The sequence below is a fragment of the Micropterus salmoides genome, unplaced genomic scaffold (genome assembly GCF_014851395.1).
Source record: "Micropterus salmoides isolate LMB-PRFRI ecotype aquatic unplaced genomic scaffold, ASM1485139v1 Ms_hic_scaffold_1802, whole genome shotgun sequence".
Lineage (NCBI taxonomy): Eukaryota > Metazoa > Chordata > Actinopteri > Centrarchiformes > Centrarchidae > Micropterus > Micropterus salmoides.
In genome coordinates, this window is record NW_024040932.1 from 14,907 (window position 1) to 30,305 (window position 15,399).

Here is a 15,399-nt window from a genome sequence, read left to right on the forward strand (position 1 = left end):
CCTGCTGTGTTTATTGTTGTTGAGCTCCCTATTGCTTTTGCTGTCCTCAGGTTGGTAAAAGGAACATGCTGTGTGGGACGTGGTGTTGAATCAACAATAGCTATAGCGAGTTGCTGGTTGTGGGACAAAGTGAGCCAGCCTCATGTTTGTTTTGCTAACAGGAGAAGCACAGGACAGAGGTTTAGAGGACACACACAGACGTGAGAGGATTTTCCTTGGACTAGATTAATTCCTTGTGAGTTGGTTACACCTCAGCTGTAGCTTTATCTTGACCCTAAACAAAATATAATCCTGATCTTTACTTTAAACACACACACACACACACACACACACACATTCCTGTACGTGCCTCATAGTGAGGTCCAGGTTAATTAACTGCTGGAGTGAGGACCACCCTTTCTACTATACTTAGAGACAAATGCATGATAGATTCCAACACTGGGTGGCACCTTGATGCCAGTTTCCACCTCAGTTCCTTAAAAAACATGAAGGAAATTTTTAATTTTTTTAACCCAGTTTACCACTGGAGTGGGGACCTTTTCAAGGGGGCGCTATTGAGTTCGTTTCAGAATGGACTAGTTTAACTACCTTCTATTTTTAGCATTAAATTTAATAATTTTAATGTTCTAGTATAACACATTATGTAAAAATAAGTCAGTATGGGCATTTTTAAAAAGAATTGCCCAGTCTGAGATTCATAGATAAGCAGAATACCTAAATTTATGGAGGTGACCATCGATTTGACTGCTGTACAAACATACATACTTACTGGTCAATTACTGCTTTACTAAAGTAAATATAACTTGAGCAATCCACATATACAACTTTCAACAAAGCTGCAGGGATATAAAAGAAATCCATTTTATTTATTCATTTAGCTGAAGCTTTTATCCAAAGTGACTTACAATTGCTATACATGTCGGAGGTCGGAGGTCGCACGCCTCTGGAGCAACTAGGGTTAAGTGTCTTACTCAGGGACACAGTGGATGGTTCACAGTGGGGGATTGAAGTGCGCTATCACCACCCCCAAATCCATTGTTTATTAAGCATAAACAGAAATAAATTATTCCAGAAACAAACTATTGCCTCTTGTACAACTCAAAAAATACAGTAAAGTGTACTGTATCATAACTACTATTAATTCACCAATTAAAGTGAGGGCCAATATGAAGAAAATTGATATTATCAGACAATCAATTGAAAACAAGGAACACTGTCTTGCAAAGTACAATGAAAACAAAATAATCCTTTGAATTTTTTACAACTGGTTTTGAGTTTTAGGAACGCTGAACACTAGCTTATTGTGGCTAGTCTTGCCTTTTTACAGTACATCATCTGACACTATATGGTCCAGGATAGATTAATTTCAGATTATTATCAATCAGTAGTTCAGTAGGAGACTGTAAATGGCAAAAACATTTGGCTTTTGAATTCTTAAGAATACGTGAAGCGCCGCTTTGTCTAAGGGTCACAATTGTGTTGTACACAAAGTTTGACATCTTTCCATGACCCTTGAGCCAAGGCCTTTTCTCCATGTATACATTGCTCACAGTCCTTTTTTCCAGGCACTCTACATCGCAGTTCTCTCTACCTCACTCCATGCTCTCTTGCTCTCTCATGTTTGACTTTGTTCTTCTGTGGAAGCCTGGGGGTCTCATCTACAACAGGAACAGACAAACATCATTTCCTATTAGTCGATGAAACCTCAGGTATAATGGATTTTTTAAAAAATGCTCATGTGTATTCAAGTGCTTTAATTAAATGTGACAACCAAGAACTGACAGATGATTGCAACTCTCTTACCATGGGACAAAAAAGGTTAATTGTTAAAGGTCACAAAAACACATTTAATATTTACCATCATCAGTGTTGGGCAGTAACGCTTTACTGTAATAATATTACTTTTCCCTGTAACTAGTAGTGTAATTGTAAAGTGAAGTGTAGTTACTTTTCTAAAAAACTCGTTACTAAACGCACCATCCTTGACATGAATCCACGACTGTGCGGCAGCTCAGCGGTACCGTATGTAAAGACCATAGCATACTCGCTGTTGTGAATACGATATTAGTTAATAACTCGGGAGAGATGCTTTGTTTGGGGGCAAAGGCAGGGTGGTAGTGAAAGCAGTGTTTCCCATAATTAGCCTATAATTTGGTTAATTGTCAACGCTGACCACCACATTAATTTAAAAATTTTTTTACTAGGCATATTTAAAATCATGTTTGACCGAGGAGCTGTATTGAGGAGCAAATATTCGTGCAGCACCTCCTGGCTCGCGCTCTCTTTCTCTCTCGTGAACACCGCTGCACAAACTTGTCCAAAGTCTGTGTTCGGTCCCGTTCATACAGTGTTTACTGGGAGGCTGCTGAGCGCGGTGTCGTTGCACGCTTGGCTCCTGTTCTGGTGCCCAAACCAGCGCCGCTTGCTGAGGCCTAAAACCTCCAGTGCCTGAGTAGAGGTGTAACGTTAAACACAAAACACTCCCAGGTGCTGCGAGCTCCCAGTCCGGGCTGAGTCAGCTACGACCACTAGGCTAACTGAGCTTATAAGATCACAGCAGCTACTTAATGGCACTTAGCAGTTACTTTAGCAACAAGTAACACATCTGTTCATCAGCAACCTCCGTAAATCACAGAGAGTTGAGACAGAGTAGCTGGGGGACACGGGGAACTTTAATGTTATTTTATGAGGCCCAACAGTTACTGTGTTGCCTTAGTAGACAGCAGAGGACGCAGACAGAACTAAATAGATTGTGATCTGTAGCACGACAGTAATGATCTCTCTGAAAAGATAGATCGTGGAGACATTTTAATCGTCCACAATCTAATATTGCCCACCCAGTAATAAGTAAAGTAATACTTTAAAGGAGTAATAACTAGTAATATATAATAATTTCTGAGTAACTTGCCCAACACTGACCATCATAAATTAGAAAAGAGTTACAAACAAACACTCAAACAAAAGTACACATACACTTACAGTAAGAGTAAAGTAGTACTCTACTTGTCTTTTGACTGAGTTAAAGTATGAAACAAAGGCAGGAGTTTTTGTATATTTCATAATTAAAGCAATTTAACTCACCATCAGTGAGTTCTCCTTATCTCTAACTCAGCGCAGGGGTCAGAACCTCCATCTGAAAAACAAGAGCATACAAAAAGTAACACCTCATACTATATAGTGTGGGTAAGGCTGCATCCTTCTGTATTTGTTAACTGTTAGAGAGTTGAAAAGTGTTTCAGGTTTTAAATGGACAGCATCCTTACTGCCAAAAACATATTATCCACTGGTCTTCCTCTCTTCACTGTGTGTGGGGTGGAGGTGAAAGTGAGACTTTCACCTGTGAAAAACAGCAACAGTCATTTATTATTACTCTGTGCTCTAATAAAAACCCAAGTTGCAGAGTACAAAGACTGCCGGTGAATAAAAGGAGTTTTAAAATGACTTGTCTTGACCTTCCAATGTTACTGGCCTGTATGGATCAGTTACACCATTTTCACTATACTAAAACTAGAGCAATTACACACCCAATACCTCCTTTGCGAGCATTTTCTTTCCTTTCTTCATTTTCTTTTTGTTAAACATATTTCACATACTTGTTAGTGTTGTTTAGATTTTTTTATATAACACTCGGCTAATTTTGTTAGGCCTTTTTTAAATAATGACTGCACATACAGTATAAACACCGTCCGTGGAAATTGTGGTACTGACAGAGGATTAATCAGATAATTGCACACTAATAATTATACGAGGACTGAATATCAACTGCTCTTCTAAAGGTGTAACTGTTTCTACAGTGTATATATTCGCGCAACATCTCTCGCTCACTCTCTCCGTCTCTCATGAACAGCGCTGCACAAATCTCTCCAACACAAAGCTGTCAATGTCAGAGACCCACCTTAGTTGGTATAGGGAATTAAACCTGAACGTGTCACTTACAATCGATGCCGTAGCGGTGAGAGTCGAGCTTTCAGTACAACGTAAACAAAGAAAGCAGCATGTAACCTTTCAGACCCACCGCACAGAAAGAGGCCCATTATTTCAGCGACTTGCGCCGCGCTAGGGCACTTTGTTGCTGTGTAGAGGATCGCGCACCGCACGCCATGCCGCAGTCGAAGTACTTTTGTGCTGAACCCAGCGCAAATCGCTTCTTTTCTGAAAGGTTCTTTATGGAAGAACATAGTCCTTTCAATACCTTCCGTCACTGAACATTTAACGTTACATCTGTGTTGAAAAAATGTTGCCAGGTGTAAAACACTACATAACATCAGGAGCTTTTAGACTTTCAGGACTGTAGGCTACCAATTACCTGCATTTCAGTTATTAATAACACTGCATGAATGATGTCTAGATGAGAGTTGATGACAACAATTCAGTTTATTTCCCTCTTATTAACAGTTTCCCCTGGGGAATAAATGAAGTTAATATTCCTCTTATAGTAATAATACTTACATATTATAGAAACACAATTGTTAATGTAATTTAATATTAAAAATCAACTTAAGTTATTACTAGTGAAAATTAATGCATAATCGTGAAACCGTGATTATTTCTCTGACAATAATCTGTAATCGTTGCATCCCTATTGATGATAGGGCTGGGAAATCTGTCACAATTTAGGGTGCTATGATTACATAACAATAATAATTCCCAATGTATCTTTGTGGGTATAAAATTTTTGTTCCATAGAATTACTTTATGAATGACCACATTCATAACAACCTAATCATTAAAACCAATATAATAATCACTTATTTCCATTTGCTTTATTAATACAATCAAAGTACACAAACTGACAAGTATGTAACTGAATTGAATCTTGACTAATAAACTGTTGACATCTTTGAACAGACTCCACTTATTTTTCAGTAGGTCGTTTACTTGTCATCCACTCTCAACGTTTTACCCACATTACGACTGTCGCAGCAAGAACTGCATGGTATCTACAACTTTGCAAGTTGACAAGGCACAGCAACAAACTGACTGCAGTCCCACTGACATCTTGCTCTCAGGATTGGCCAAAAAGTTGCAGTCTCTGCCTGGGACTCTACTTTCATTTAAAAAAGAAATCTGCCATCAACTTTTGTCTGAGAGAACAGAACGAGCAGGGACTGATTTGAGTTCATGCTCAGGACAAAGGCTTTTTTACATAGTCATTTTAGTAGTATAGTGTTGAATAATACAAATAAATTATGTTAATAACTGACAATTAACGTAAAAGTTAATTTACCTTGAAGAAATAGTTTTTTGGGGGAATACATGTATTGTCTTTCTTTCTGAGGGTTTATTGAGAAGATCAAATCACTTTAGTGTGCATGCTAAATATAAATAAATCTATATTATCTAAAGCTAATTGGCTGCTGGCTCTAACTCCATATTTAGTGAATAGACATGACAGTCCTTTACTTTTCTCATCCAGCACTTGGCGAGAAAGTGAATAAGCACACGTACCAAAATGTTGCAACTGTTCTAACATGTCATAATATAACATCCATAACTTCACTAGAAGTTTTAGTCCGTGTACACGGTGACAGCGTGCGTGCTGGTCAGGACTGGTAAATGAAACTGTTGAAACACGAGAGACTGGCTTGTGCTGAGTAGGGATGCAACGATTACAGATTTTGTTGGTACGATTATAGTCAGAGGAATAATCACGGTTTCAAGATTATCATGATTATTTAATTTAACAACACTAGTAATTACTTAAGTAGGTTTTTAATATTACATTAACAATTATAAAACTATAATATTTAAGTATTATTATTAATATAAGAGGAATATTAACTTTATCTCCCAGGGGAAATTGTTATTGGGGAGGGGAATAAACTGAACTGTTGTCATCAACTCTCATCCACATGTATAAGTTTTAGTGAAAATGATGATGAATGTTCAATGATGAAAATTGAGAACATGTCTCATGCAGCGTTATTAATAACTGAAATGCAGGTAATTGGTAGCCCACAGTTCTGGAAGTTTATAAGCTCCTGATGTTCTGTTAGTGTTTTACACCTGCAACATTTTCTCAGCACAGACAGGAGGAAGCAACAGGATGTTAAATGTTCAGTGACTGAAGGTCGGCAGAGGACAACGTTCTTCCATAAAGAACCTTTCACAAAAGAAGTGATTTGCACTGTGTGGAAGCTGGGTTCAGCGCAAAAGTTCAGCTAATTTGACTGCTGCTTGCGTGCGAGCTCGTCAAGCTTTGGCGTGGCACAAGCCATTGAAAATAGGCCTCATAGCGCAGCGGTGCTGTCGGTTACACCTGCTTTGTTTGTTTATGTTGTACTGAAAGCTCGATCTCAGTGCGACAGCATTGATTGTAAGTGTCACAATTATATTTAATTCCCCAACAACCTGCCACATTATTTAAATAAGTTATTATGTATTACCTTTACTTACTTATTTTAAAACAATTGTAAAATGGGTCGCCAAATTTACTTGGGCAGCTGTTAATCTACCTGGACGGCCCGCCCAAGTAAACCCTATGTGTGGGAAACGCTGATTAATTAACCGTGACGTTTTAAAGCACGGTTAATAGTGAAATCCAGCAATCGCTACATCCCCAGTGCTGAGCAATATCCCATTCAGTCAGCTGTTTACCCCAACCCCTTGTAAAATGTAGCTTTTCCACTGCAGGCTATATAAATCCATCTCGCCTGATGTTAGCAGTAAGATTACTGGCAGCTAAAGTTCAGGAACAGCGTTAAGATTAAGTACTGTAAAATAATCACAACTTCTAAGCCTGCAGATATTCAATTTCTGATTAGGGCTGTACGTAACGATTATTTTTCAAGTCAATTAATCAAACGATTATTTTTTCAATTACCCAATTAATCTAACGACTAATTTTCTGTATTCTAAAAGGAAAAAAGTTGCCTATTACTCGATTAACATACCAATTTATCCAAAATAAATATCAAAAACATTCCTAATAAATAAATCTATATTTTAATCATCCTGATGAAGCACATTAGAATAATGTGTGTGTATATATATATATATATATATATATATATATATATATAATAAGCAAATCTTAAAATGAATCAAATTTCCACGCCATTGATGTGTTGTGATAACAACAATAACAGACATTAATTATTAGGCTACTTTACTTAAAACTTTTAATGTTTTTGACATGGATTAATTTCAATATTGAGTACTGCAGTATGATAATCAAATGTATTTCTGCATCAGTGTCGGGCAAAGAAAACAATTGAAAGGATTCACAGACTGTACAGACAGTCACAGATCGTCTGTAATGTTAGTTTCAGCTGTTTTCTCGCTCATATGTGGCCGTTAATTAAAACAGAAAATATGAAACGGCCGAACGTTCGATGTCTTGAGGTGTAACGTTATGCTACAATGACAGCAGCGGGGCAAAAATTACTTTTAACATGAAAGCGATTAAGAAATACTACGTGTCCTTGTGCTGATGATGTGCCATGCTCGTGTGGCGACAGAAAGTAAATAGGATTTGCGGTGCTGCCGTCAGTGCTCCAGGATACTTTCGCTCACGTGTTCATGCTGCTTCACGTATTCGTGGACAGTTGTGCTGCAGTGAAGCTTTTCTCAGATCACAGAGACTGTCTGTCTAAAATACTTCCAAACTTTAGATGGTCGAAGGCACGGTCTTGTAGCTGGAGCTTGTCCGGGGGAATCCTGCCAACACTGGATCGACTATGTTGACGAATTGCCCGAGCCCTAAATTCCTGTTTATATTATCGGTCTGCAGCTGATATTGTTTCATTTAAAAATGTCAGCTTTAACGCTGAATCACAACTACTACTACTTTTACAGTGAAGAAAGAAGTCAGTGTCAGGATGGAGTAAAGAGTTTGTAAAGGCACATACCTGTGTTTGACTCATAGCGATCTCTTCCTGGACCTAACACCAATGAGAATAATGAAAATGATGTCATGTTATACTCTGAACAAAATATAAAAATAACAATGTGTAGTAGTAATATTAAGTGATACAGTACTGCTGCATTTCATATCATATAATACATCTCTCTACACAGTGAGAGAGAGAGAATAAACACATGTTTTAAGTGAATTGGACACCCTGTCATAAATACGAGGTTACGTCTCAAGTCTCCAGTGAGACAATGTGCCATTTGTGCTTTGTTTCCAGATACTGCTTTATACTCAGTAGCGACTATTCAGGACACCTGTACAATCTACTGCAATTCTGTACAACAGGTTCAGTTTCTGACCATTTTGTCAGGAATGTGTAAATTCAGTTCTGTTTATTACTAAGCCTATAGTTCAAGGTGTTGTTACACTGAAAGGTGATTTTGCTCTCCCTGTTTATATATATGAGTAGGGCGGAATATTAAACACATCTGAATATGATGTAGTCCAGTACAACATTTTCACCAACTATGACCTCAGTGCTAAAAAATTTAATTCACTTAACACCTATATGACTGTGTCAAAAAAGAAAACTGATTAAAGGCATCATTAAAGTAGACTTTGTGGCAGCACTGTTGTAATGGATTGTATAAGACTTTACAGGTGTACTTTATAAAGTAAGTGTTACTTTTTGAAAATCCGTTGCAGGCTGCGGGCAGATTTTACCTAATTTTATAAACAAACTGTTGTCAGGAAACATCACGTTTTCTTCTTTTTATGGTGGCAACTGTTATTCAGCTCTCCCTGTCAGAAGCTTTCCCTCCACTAACTAAACAGACAGTCACAGAGGTGGGAGTGAGACAGGCAATAGGAAAGGGTACTAAATCAATCAAGTAGTAGCTGATAAATATTTAATTTTCACACAATAAGCCATGAGAACAGAGCTGCTTTGGGATCAAAATAATAATAAAAAGAGACTGTGTTACATCTACTTCAGTGTCCTCTCTCAGGTGTAATGTTGGCTCACCTGTCTTGGGCCACATCCGCACTACTACGTTTCTGTTTAAAAGGAGATTTAAACCAAAAACGATCTCCGTCCCCAGCAGCATTTTATCTGCATAACAGAATGGATCTCTGTCTCTGAATACGTGAAGTGGCCGTCCACATAGCCTACACTGAGCATGCGCGTGCCGGTATAAACAGGAAGCACATTGTCTACTTCGCATTAGTAGAAGATTTGTTAAAAGAAGAAGGTACTACTACAGACTAAAAACCACACCAGAGATAGTTCTGCATGGATCTAACACGAGGTGGAATTGTTACTGACAGTAACAGGGGAGTTAAAAGCAGCTGTGGCAGCAGAAAAAACAGACTGGGATTTGTCGCAAAGCAAATACGGCCTCATGCACAGTAGCCTATAAGTGTATTGTTATTTACACAGAAAAAAATATTTACAATTTAACAGCACTATTCTGTTGCATCTGCACTAAATCCATTAAATATGCACTTCTGCCATCATGTTAAACCATGTACCTATCAATTGTGTGCTGGAGATCTGACTGGAGCGGTTCTGGAGCCACTCAATTAAAGTTAGAGCTTGCTGTTTTCTTCCATTCAAAATAATATTGCACATTAACATCATTTGACAAGAAGCAGAAATATCTATAAATCTTACCTGCTCTGAAATTGCCTCTTGCGTCGGTTAAGATGAAGTCTTCGTCTTTAAATTTTTCAAACAAATCTCTCCAAACTCCTGCTAACAAATCTCTCCAAACTCCGGCCACGCTCTGTTTTCTTCTGCTCCTCTCTGCTGCGCTGCTGAAAGGTTGGGGGAGGGGGGAAAGTTCCAGGTGCAGGGGGGCGTGTCCCTCCGCTGATGGCCCATTAATTAAGCCTGAGCCGAGAGGCTGCAAAGTCACCACAATATTCTCCACTTCTCAGCTCTGACACAGAGGCCTGTGTTACAGGCTACAGTGTTTAAAATAAAGCAAGAAACACATTTATCAGTGACAGTAGAAACACCAGGCTTTACATACTGTTAGAAGTAAAATTTCATATATTTAAAATTTTACTTAACTAAAAGTATAAAAGTACCATAAGCAAACACCGTAATTTAATTGTTGACTGTATTTTATTCATCTAAATCTGAAATGCAGCTAGTAACAAAATCTATACAATTTTAGACGTATAAAGAAAAATGGTGGTTTTAGAGAGTCTTGAATCTGTGGAACTGTACAGGCCACTTTGTGTGTATTTGTATATGGGGCAGCGGAGGTTTAAGGGGGACCTCAACACTGTCAGGAGAACTGTCTGTGTTCCCTCCACATTTGCCCAGGTTCTGGCTAAGACATCATAGGAAGAGACTTGAGGGAGATGCTTTGCTCAGTCTTATTAATGGCTCTTTTTTGTCCTCAGGAGATAAAAAGGATGCCCTGAGCACATTTTGAATACTGTACCTTCTGTTTTAAGTGCAACAACTTTTCCAGTGCACCATCCAGCTGATAGTTACTTTAAATATAGTACAATGGTCCCTTACTCAAGAAAAGTAGAAATAGATATTTATCACAAGTCCTCAAAAAGGTATAAAAGTATTCCATAGTCATAGTGAATATACTTAAGTATCAAAAGTAAAAGTGCTCATTCTGTATGACATTGTAGTACCTCAGTTCATGCATGCATTCTGTCCTTAATGAATTAATCTCCAAACATCAGTGGTTGGTGTTCCAGTTATGCTGGCTGTAACAAAGTTGTGCAATATTTTCATTGACAAATAATTATTTTTCTTCATCTCAGTAACTTTATAGGGTTCAGATAAACAGCAATAAATACAATACAGGATTTAAAAATGTAGGGGAGCAAAAGTATAAAGCCCCTAAAATGAAAATACTTAACATTTACAGGAATCATATGTGAGGTTTCTTTGGCTCTTTCTCTGGTCTCATATGGTGCAATGTTCAGGGTACTTAAATTAAATTAGACTTATTCAAGATCAGTTAGAGATCTCTTGTTTTGATTGAGGAAGATATAAATGAGATGATATGTGGTTGTTTCTCCTGAGTTGAATTTAAGACGTAGGAGAAAAAATCCTTTGGTCTCACCTTAGTATAAAAGTAAATATTTTCTATTGAGGAGAAATTAAAGAAACACCTATATCTCTTCTTGGATTTTGCTTTTCTCTGTGCAAGCACCTGCAATGTAATCAAATAATCTACAAAGTAACAAATGTGAATCATTTTGGTTGGGAGGGTGGAGGTGGGTGCCATTATAAATGTACCTGAGCTGCCATTTCAGTGACTGACATGTTTTTATATCTTATGTAAAACAGGACATGATCCTGGATCATAGTAAAGATTTTCTCCAAAAATGATTGTTGTAAAACTCTCCCTGCTCTCTAAAACCATTTTTAAGGAACGAAGGCAATCCTTAGTGTCATTAGTCATTAGTATGCAGGCCATAATTTTCCTTTGGTGAGTTATTGTGTAGGCACAGAGTCTCTAAGACCAGCTACAGGTACCACTGAGGAACTAGGAGAGCAAAGAGGGCCCAGGAGAGAGGTCATGTCCGTGTGACCGAGCTGCGTGATGTGGCTGTGGAGGCTGCTCAGTGACTACCATAGTATTTGACAGGCTGAGGTCTTCTATCTTGTCCCATTCAGTAGCATAGCCAGGAACACCAGACAGGACACTGAGGATTCTCCTTGGAGTCAAACAGGTTGGTGACCAGCTGTCCAAAGTGCTGCCAAAGTTAGATCTGTCCAAATACAGGTGGAGCTGCCGCTCACTCCAGTGGCTCCCTGAACATCACACCCTCTGGGCCTACTGTATCCCTGCCCTGTAGCTGCTGAGGCAACTAAAGCTGTGCACGCTTTCACCATCTATTGTATGTGTGTGTTTTAATGAATAAGAGGTTACAAGAAACAACATTTATTTGTTAAACACAGTAGCAATATCTGTCCAAGCACTGTCCTCCAAAAGCATGTATATTTAAGTTTTCATGTTCCCTCTCAGGTCACAGTGCTGTAACCACATGTGTAAATATTGTGAGCAGGGCCAGTGTGGAGACAGCTGAGGTGAATTAACACAAAGTAGTCTGTGTGTTGGAAAAACTAAATTCATAAATCATTTAGGTCAAATTTTTCAAATCATGTTCCTGAAAATAAACTTTCCCCTCCTCTCCTAGCTCCCTATGTAAGCTGTCACCAAGCTGTGTCTGGTTACCATAAAAAAGATCACAGATCAAATTATTACTTTACAGTTGACTCTTTTTTTTGCTGGTCTCTACAGACAACTCTCAATTTTAGATTTATTTTCTGCTGTTCTTCTCTTACCCTGGGATTACTTGCTTTAGATAGATCTTGGCTTCATTACATTTTTCCTTAAGAGACATTTAGGTTTCACAGATCAGAATTCATTAGCCTAGCTCAATAGCTCAGCAAAAAAACAGGTCTGATAGATGCACGAATCTGAGGCTTGAAAGAAGGCCTGAAGTGCTTGGGTTATGGCTAAAAAGACCAACTCATTCTTATTTACAGGTCATCCAATACTGCATAGACTACTATTACACAACCCTGAAGATGGGTTTGTAAATGTATTTATTCTTGGTTTTAAGATTTTATATCAGCATGACAATTATAATCTGTTCTGTTAGCTAGAGTAAGCATAACACAGAATAATAAAAATAATAAAAGGTAATAACAATGAGATACAGAATAAATTATTTTTAAATGGGAAATAAAACAGAAATGAAATATTGACATTACAAATTAATTATAGGATTTGCTATGGACAAATAAATTATGTGTAGAAAATATATAAAGATAAGAAATGAAATGTGACGTGGGGGCTGAATGCACAATAAAAAGCCCATTCTGATGATATGTGATATATATATGTATGTATATATATATATATATATATGGTATATGTGACAAGTGCAGGGATTACATAAGGGAATAAAAGTCCAGTTTGATGACCCCTTCTCTTAGCAAAAGTGATTTTATAAGTAAATATCCTCAGCCAGATATTGTTAGAAATATACAATTAAATGAGCACCATCATATTTTACAATCACAGGCTGTAAAACACCCTTTCTCAACAGAAATAGTGGCCTTTGGATTCATTTCACGGCCGACTGGCAGAAATTTGAAATGGAATCAAGCCATCTTACGGCAGACGGCCCAAACAGAAATGGAACGCGCCCAGTCCACTTACGTGGACCGAGAGAGGGAGGGGGAGCGAGAGGGGGGGAGAGAGATACGTTAATCAATTGAAGCTTTGGCGTTTTGTGCACATGAGCTTATTAACTTATTAAATCGCCATAAAACAATCAAATTCGGAGCAAAGCAAAGCTAGTGAAGGTTAAAGTTACGTTAGCAGCGATGCTAACGCGCAGCTGCACCTGCAAGCAGACGTGAGCAGCGTGAGGACGGACAGGATGATGGACAGAACTTTAAATCAGGGAGAGATACTGGTGGAGGAGAAAGTTAATAGATGATTTAAAAGTGCTTTATTTAAATGGACACGGAGCTGCCAGAACAAGAAGCAGGGGAGAGGATGCTGAGGCTATATAGATGTTTAATTAACAGAAAGGTAAGCATGTGTTTTTATTAACGTTATTCCGTAGTGTTGGATGTTGATTAATTATCTTGAGAGAGTGATGAGCAAGTGGGCGTTTGTGCTGTGAAATTATAAGAGTTGACTAACTTAATGCAAACTTATGTAAGTCCCATGTTGTGGGCATGATGCCTGAATGTAATATTTTGGCTTATTGCTGTAAATACAGTGGTGGAAGAAGTACTCGATTTTCCTACTTAAGTAAAAATGCAGATACCACATAAAAAGTTACTCAAGTAAAAGTAAAAAAGTACCTGGTTTTAAAATATACTTAAGTAATCAAAAGTACTACACATCAAAATCTATACACAGTATTTATTTTTAAATTCACTCCAGACAGCATTATAAGTTACAGTGAATCACAATAAGGAAGAGTACAAGTGGATATTTCCTATACTGTGGGAGGATTAGCCTGTGTTCTGCTCTTGTAGTAGTTTCCCCCTTCAGACCGACCTCATTTTGGACTTTGGGCATGTGCACGGGTTGTGTTGGACAAGGAGGTCAAAACTAACTGAAACACTTCTCAATTCACAATCTCATCAAAAATCCACATGTTAACGTCTGCACCTCTGATAAAGTGCAACTCACAGTCCCACACAGAGCGAGGTTGGCTTCAGTTTTCACATGTTTATATTGCAAAGCTCTAGCAGCTACGTTAGCACTCGGCCACAGACAAAAACAGAGCTGCTGCACAGTCACACCTGACACAACAATGCTCTCACTACAGTCCTCCCTCTTTAATTAGCCTGAATAGAAACCTCTTCTAGAAAAGTCCAGAGCTGCTTTGAACAGACCTCTGCGCACTAACTCAGTCCTCATGAAGTCTGTTAAGACCGGGGGCCAGTCTGCCGGGTCATTTGGTGAAGCAGCAACTGTTCCGTTAGGGTCTGATGCTGGCTGTTCATCTCTGGCTGCGCTGGTAATGTCTGAGGCTGCCTGTGTTTCACCTGGGTCTGTGGGACCCGCTAAAGACGTCCGGACCGGGTCTGTGCTCGCACTGACTGAGGCCGGATGTGGATCAGCTGGGCTGACTGGCTGGAGTCTGTTCTTGTACTGGCTGATGATCCCAAATTTACTCCACTGACAAACTTAAGCAAAGCCCTTGTCAATGTAATGCAAATCCACTGCTTCCCATCTTGCATTAGTCCAGAGTTGGAAATAAACTTCACTGTCTTGTTTTAAAATGATGTATGAGGAGTGCCCTCACATCCTGTCTGGACTGGTTCACAGATGTTTATTGCTGGAATGCGTGAATAAAATTTTTTAGGCCGTGAATATGAACGCATTTCCACGTGCAATGCGGTCATCTTTTCCGAGCTGCAGTTTATAAACACTGTGGCCCGTCTGCGTCTATCAAACATAATAAATAGTTGTATTTTTACTCAACATTGTTCTGTCACAGTCTGGCAAGAAACCAAGACACGACAGACAAGAGCTGCGCTTCTCAGCTGGTTAGCAGGACAGACAGACAGAAATTCACAGCAGCTACACATTAACTGAACATTAGGCTACTGTTACTGTTACCTGCTGACATCAGACTCTGAGAGGAGCGAACACAAGTTTACCTGCCTGCTGTTCCTGCACTTCACTCTCACTGAGCTTCTTTCTCTTCTCGTGCCTAGAAGGATAGTCCCTCTTCATCTCTCATTTGACACGACAGTGAGGCGGGGCCGTCCACCTCTGCGCAAGACTGACTTTATTACTATCCCTGTGTAAGCCGGTGTCGCATCTGCTGGGTTAATTCGCGCAGAGTCAGCTTTATTAGTTCACATTTGTTTTTCAGTGCTGCAACCGGGGTGAGATCAGTGCTATCCACTGGCCCACCGTGCCGCCCAACAATGCACCAATATATGCACATATTGTTTATTGTGTCACTGTTGTTTAGTTTCAGCACATGTATTACCTGTGTGCCAGTACTGTCTATAACCTACTGGG

General features: G+C 38.9%; 1 long non-coding RNA gene across 1 annotated transcript; it reads right to left on the reverse strand.

Annotated features, from left to right (window-relative positions):
- Window positions 1–1,562: 1,562 nt before the first annotated feature.
- On the reverse strand, window positions 1,563–9,677 carry LOC119909659. The gene is made up of 4 exons (XR_005445507.1): window positions 9,528–9,677; window positions 7,851–7,883; window positions 3,082–3,133; window positions 1,563–1,658 (listed from the first exon to the last, which is right to left on the reverse strand). It is a non-coding gene; the product is annotated as an uncharacterized LOC119909659 (long non-coding RNA).
- Window positions 9,678–15,399: the final 5,722 nt, after the last annotated feature.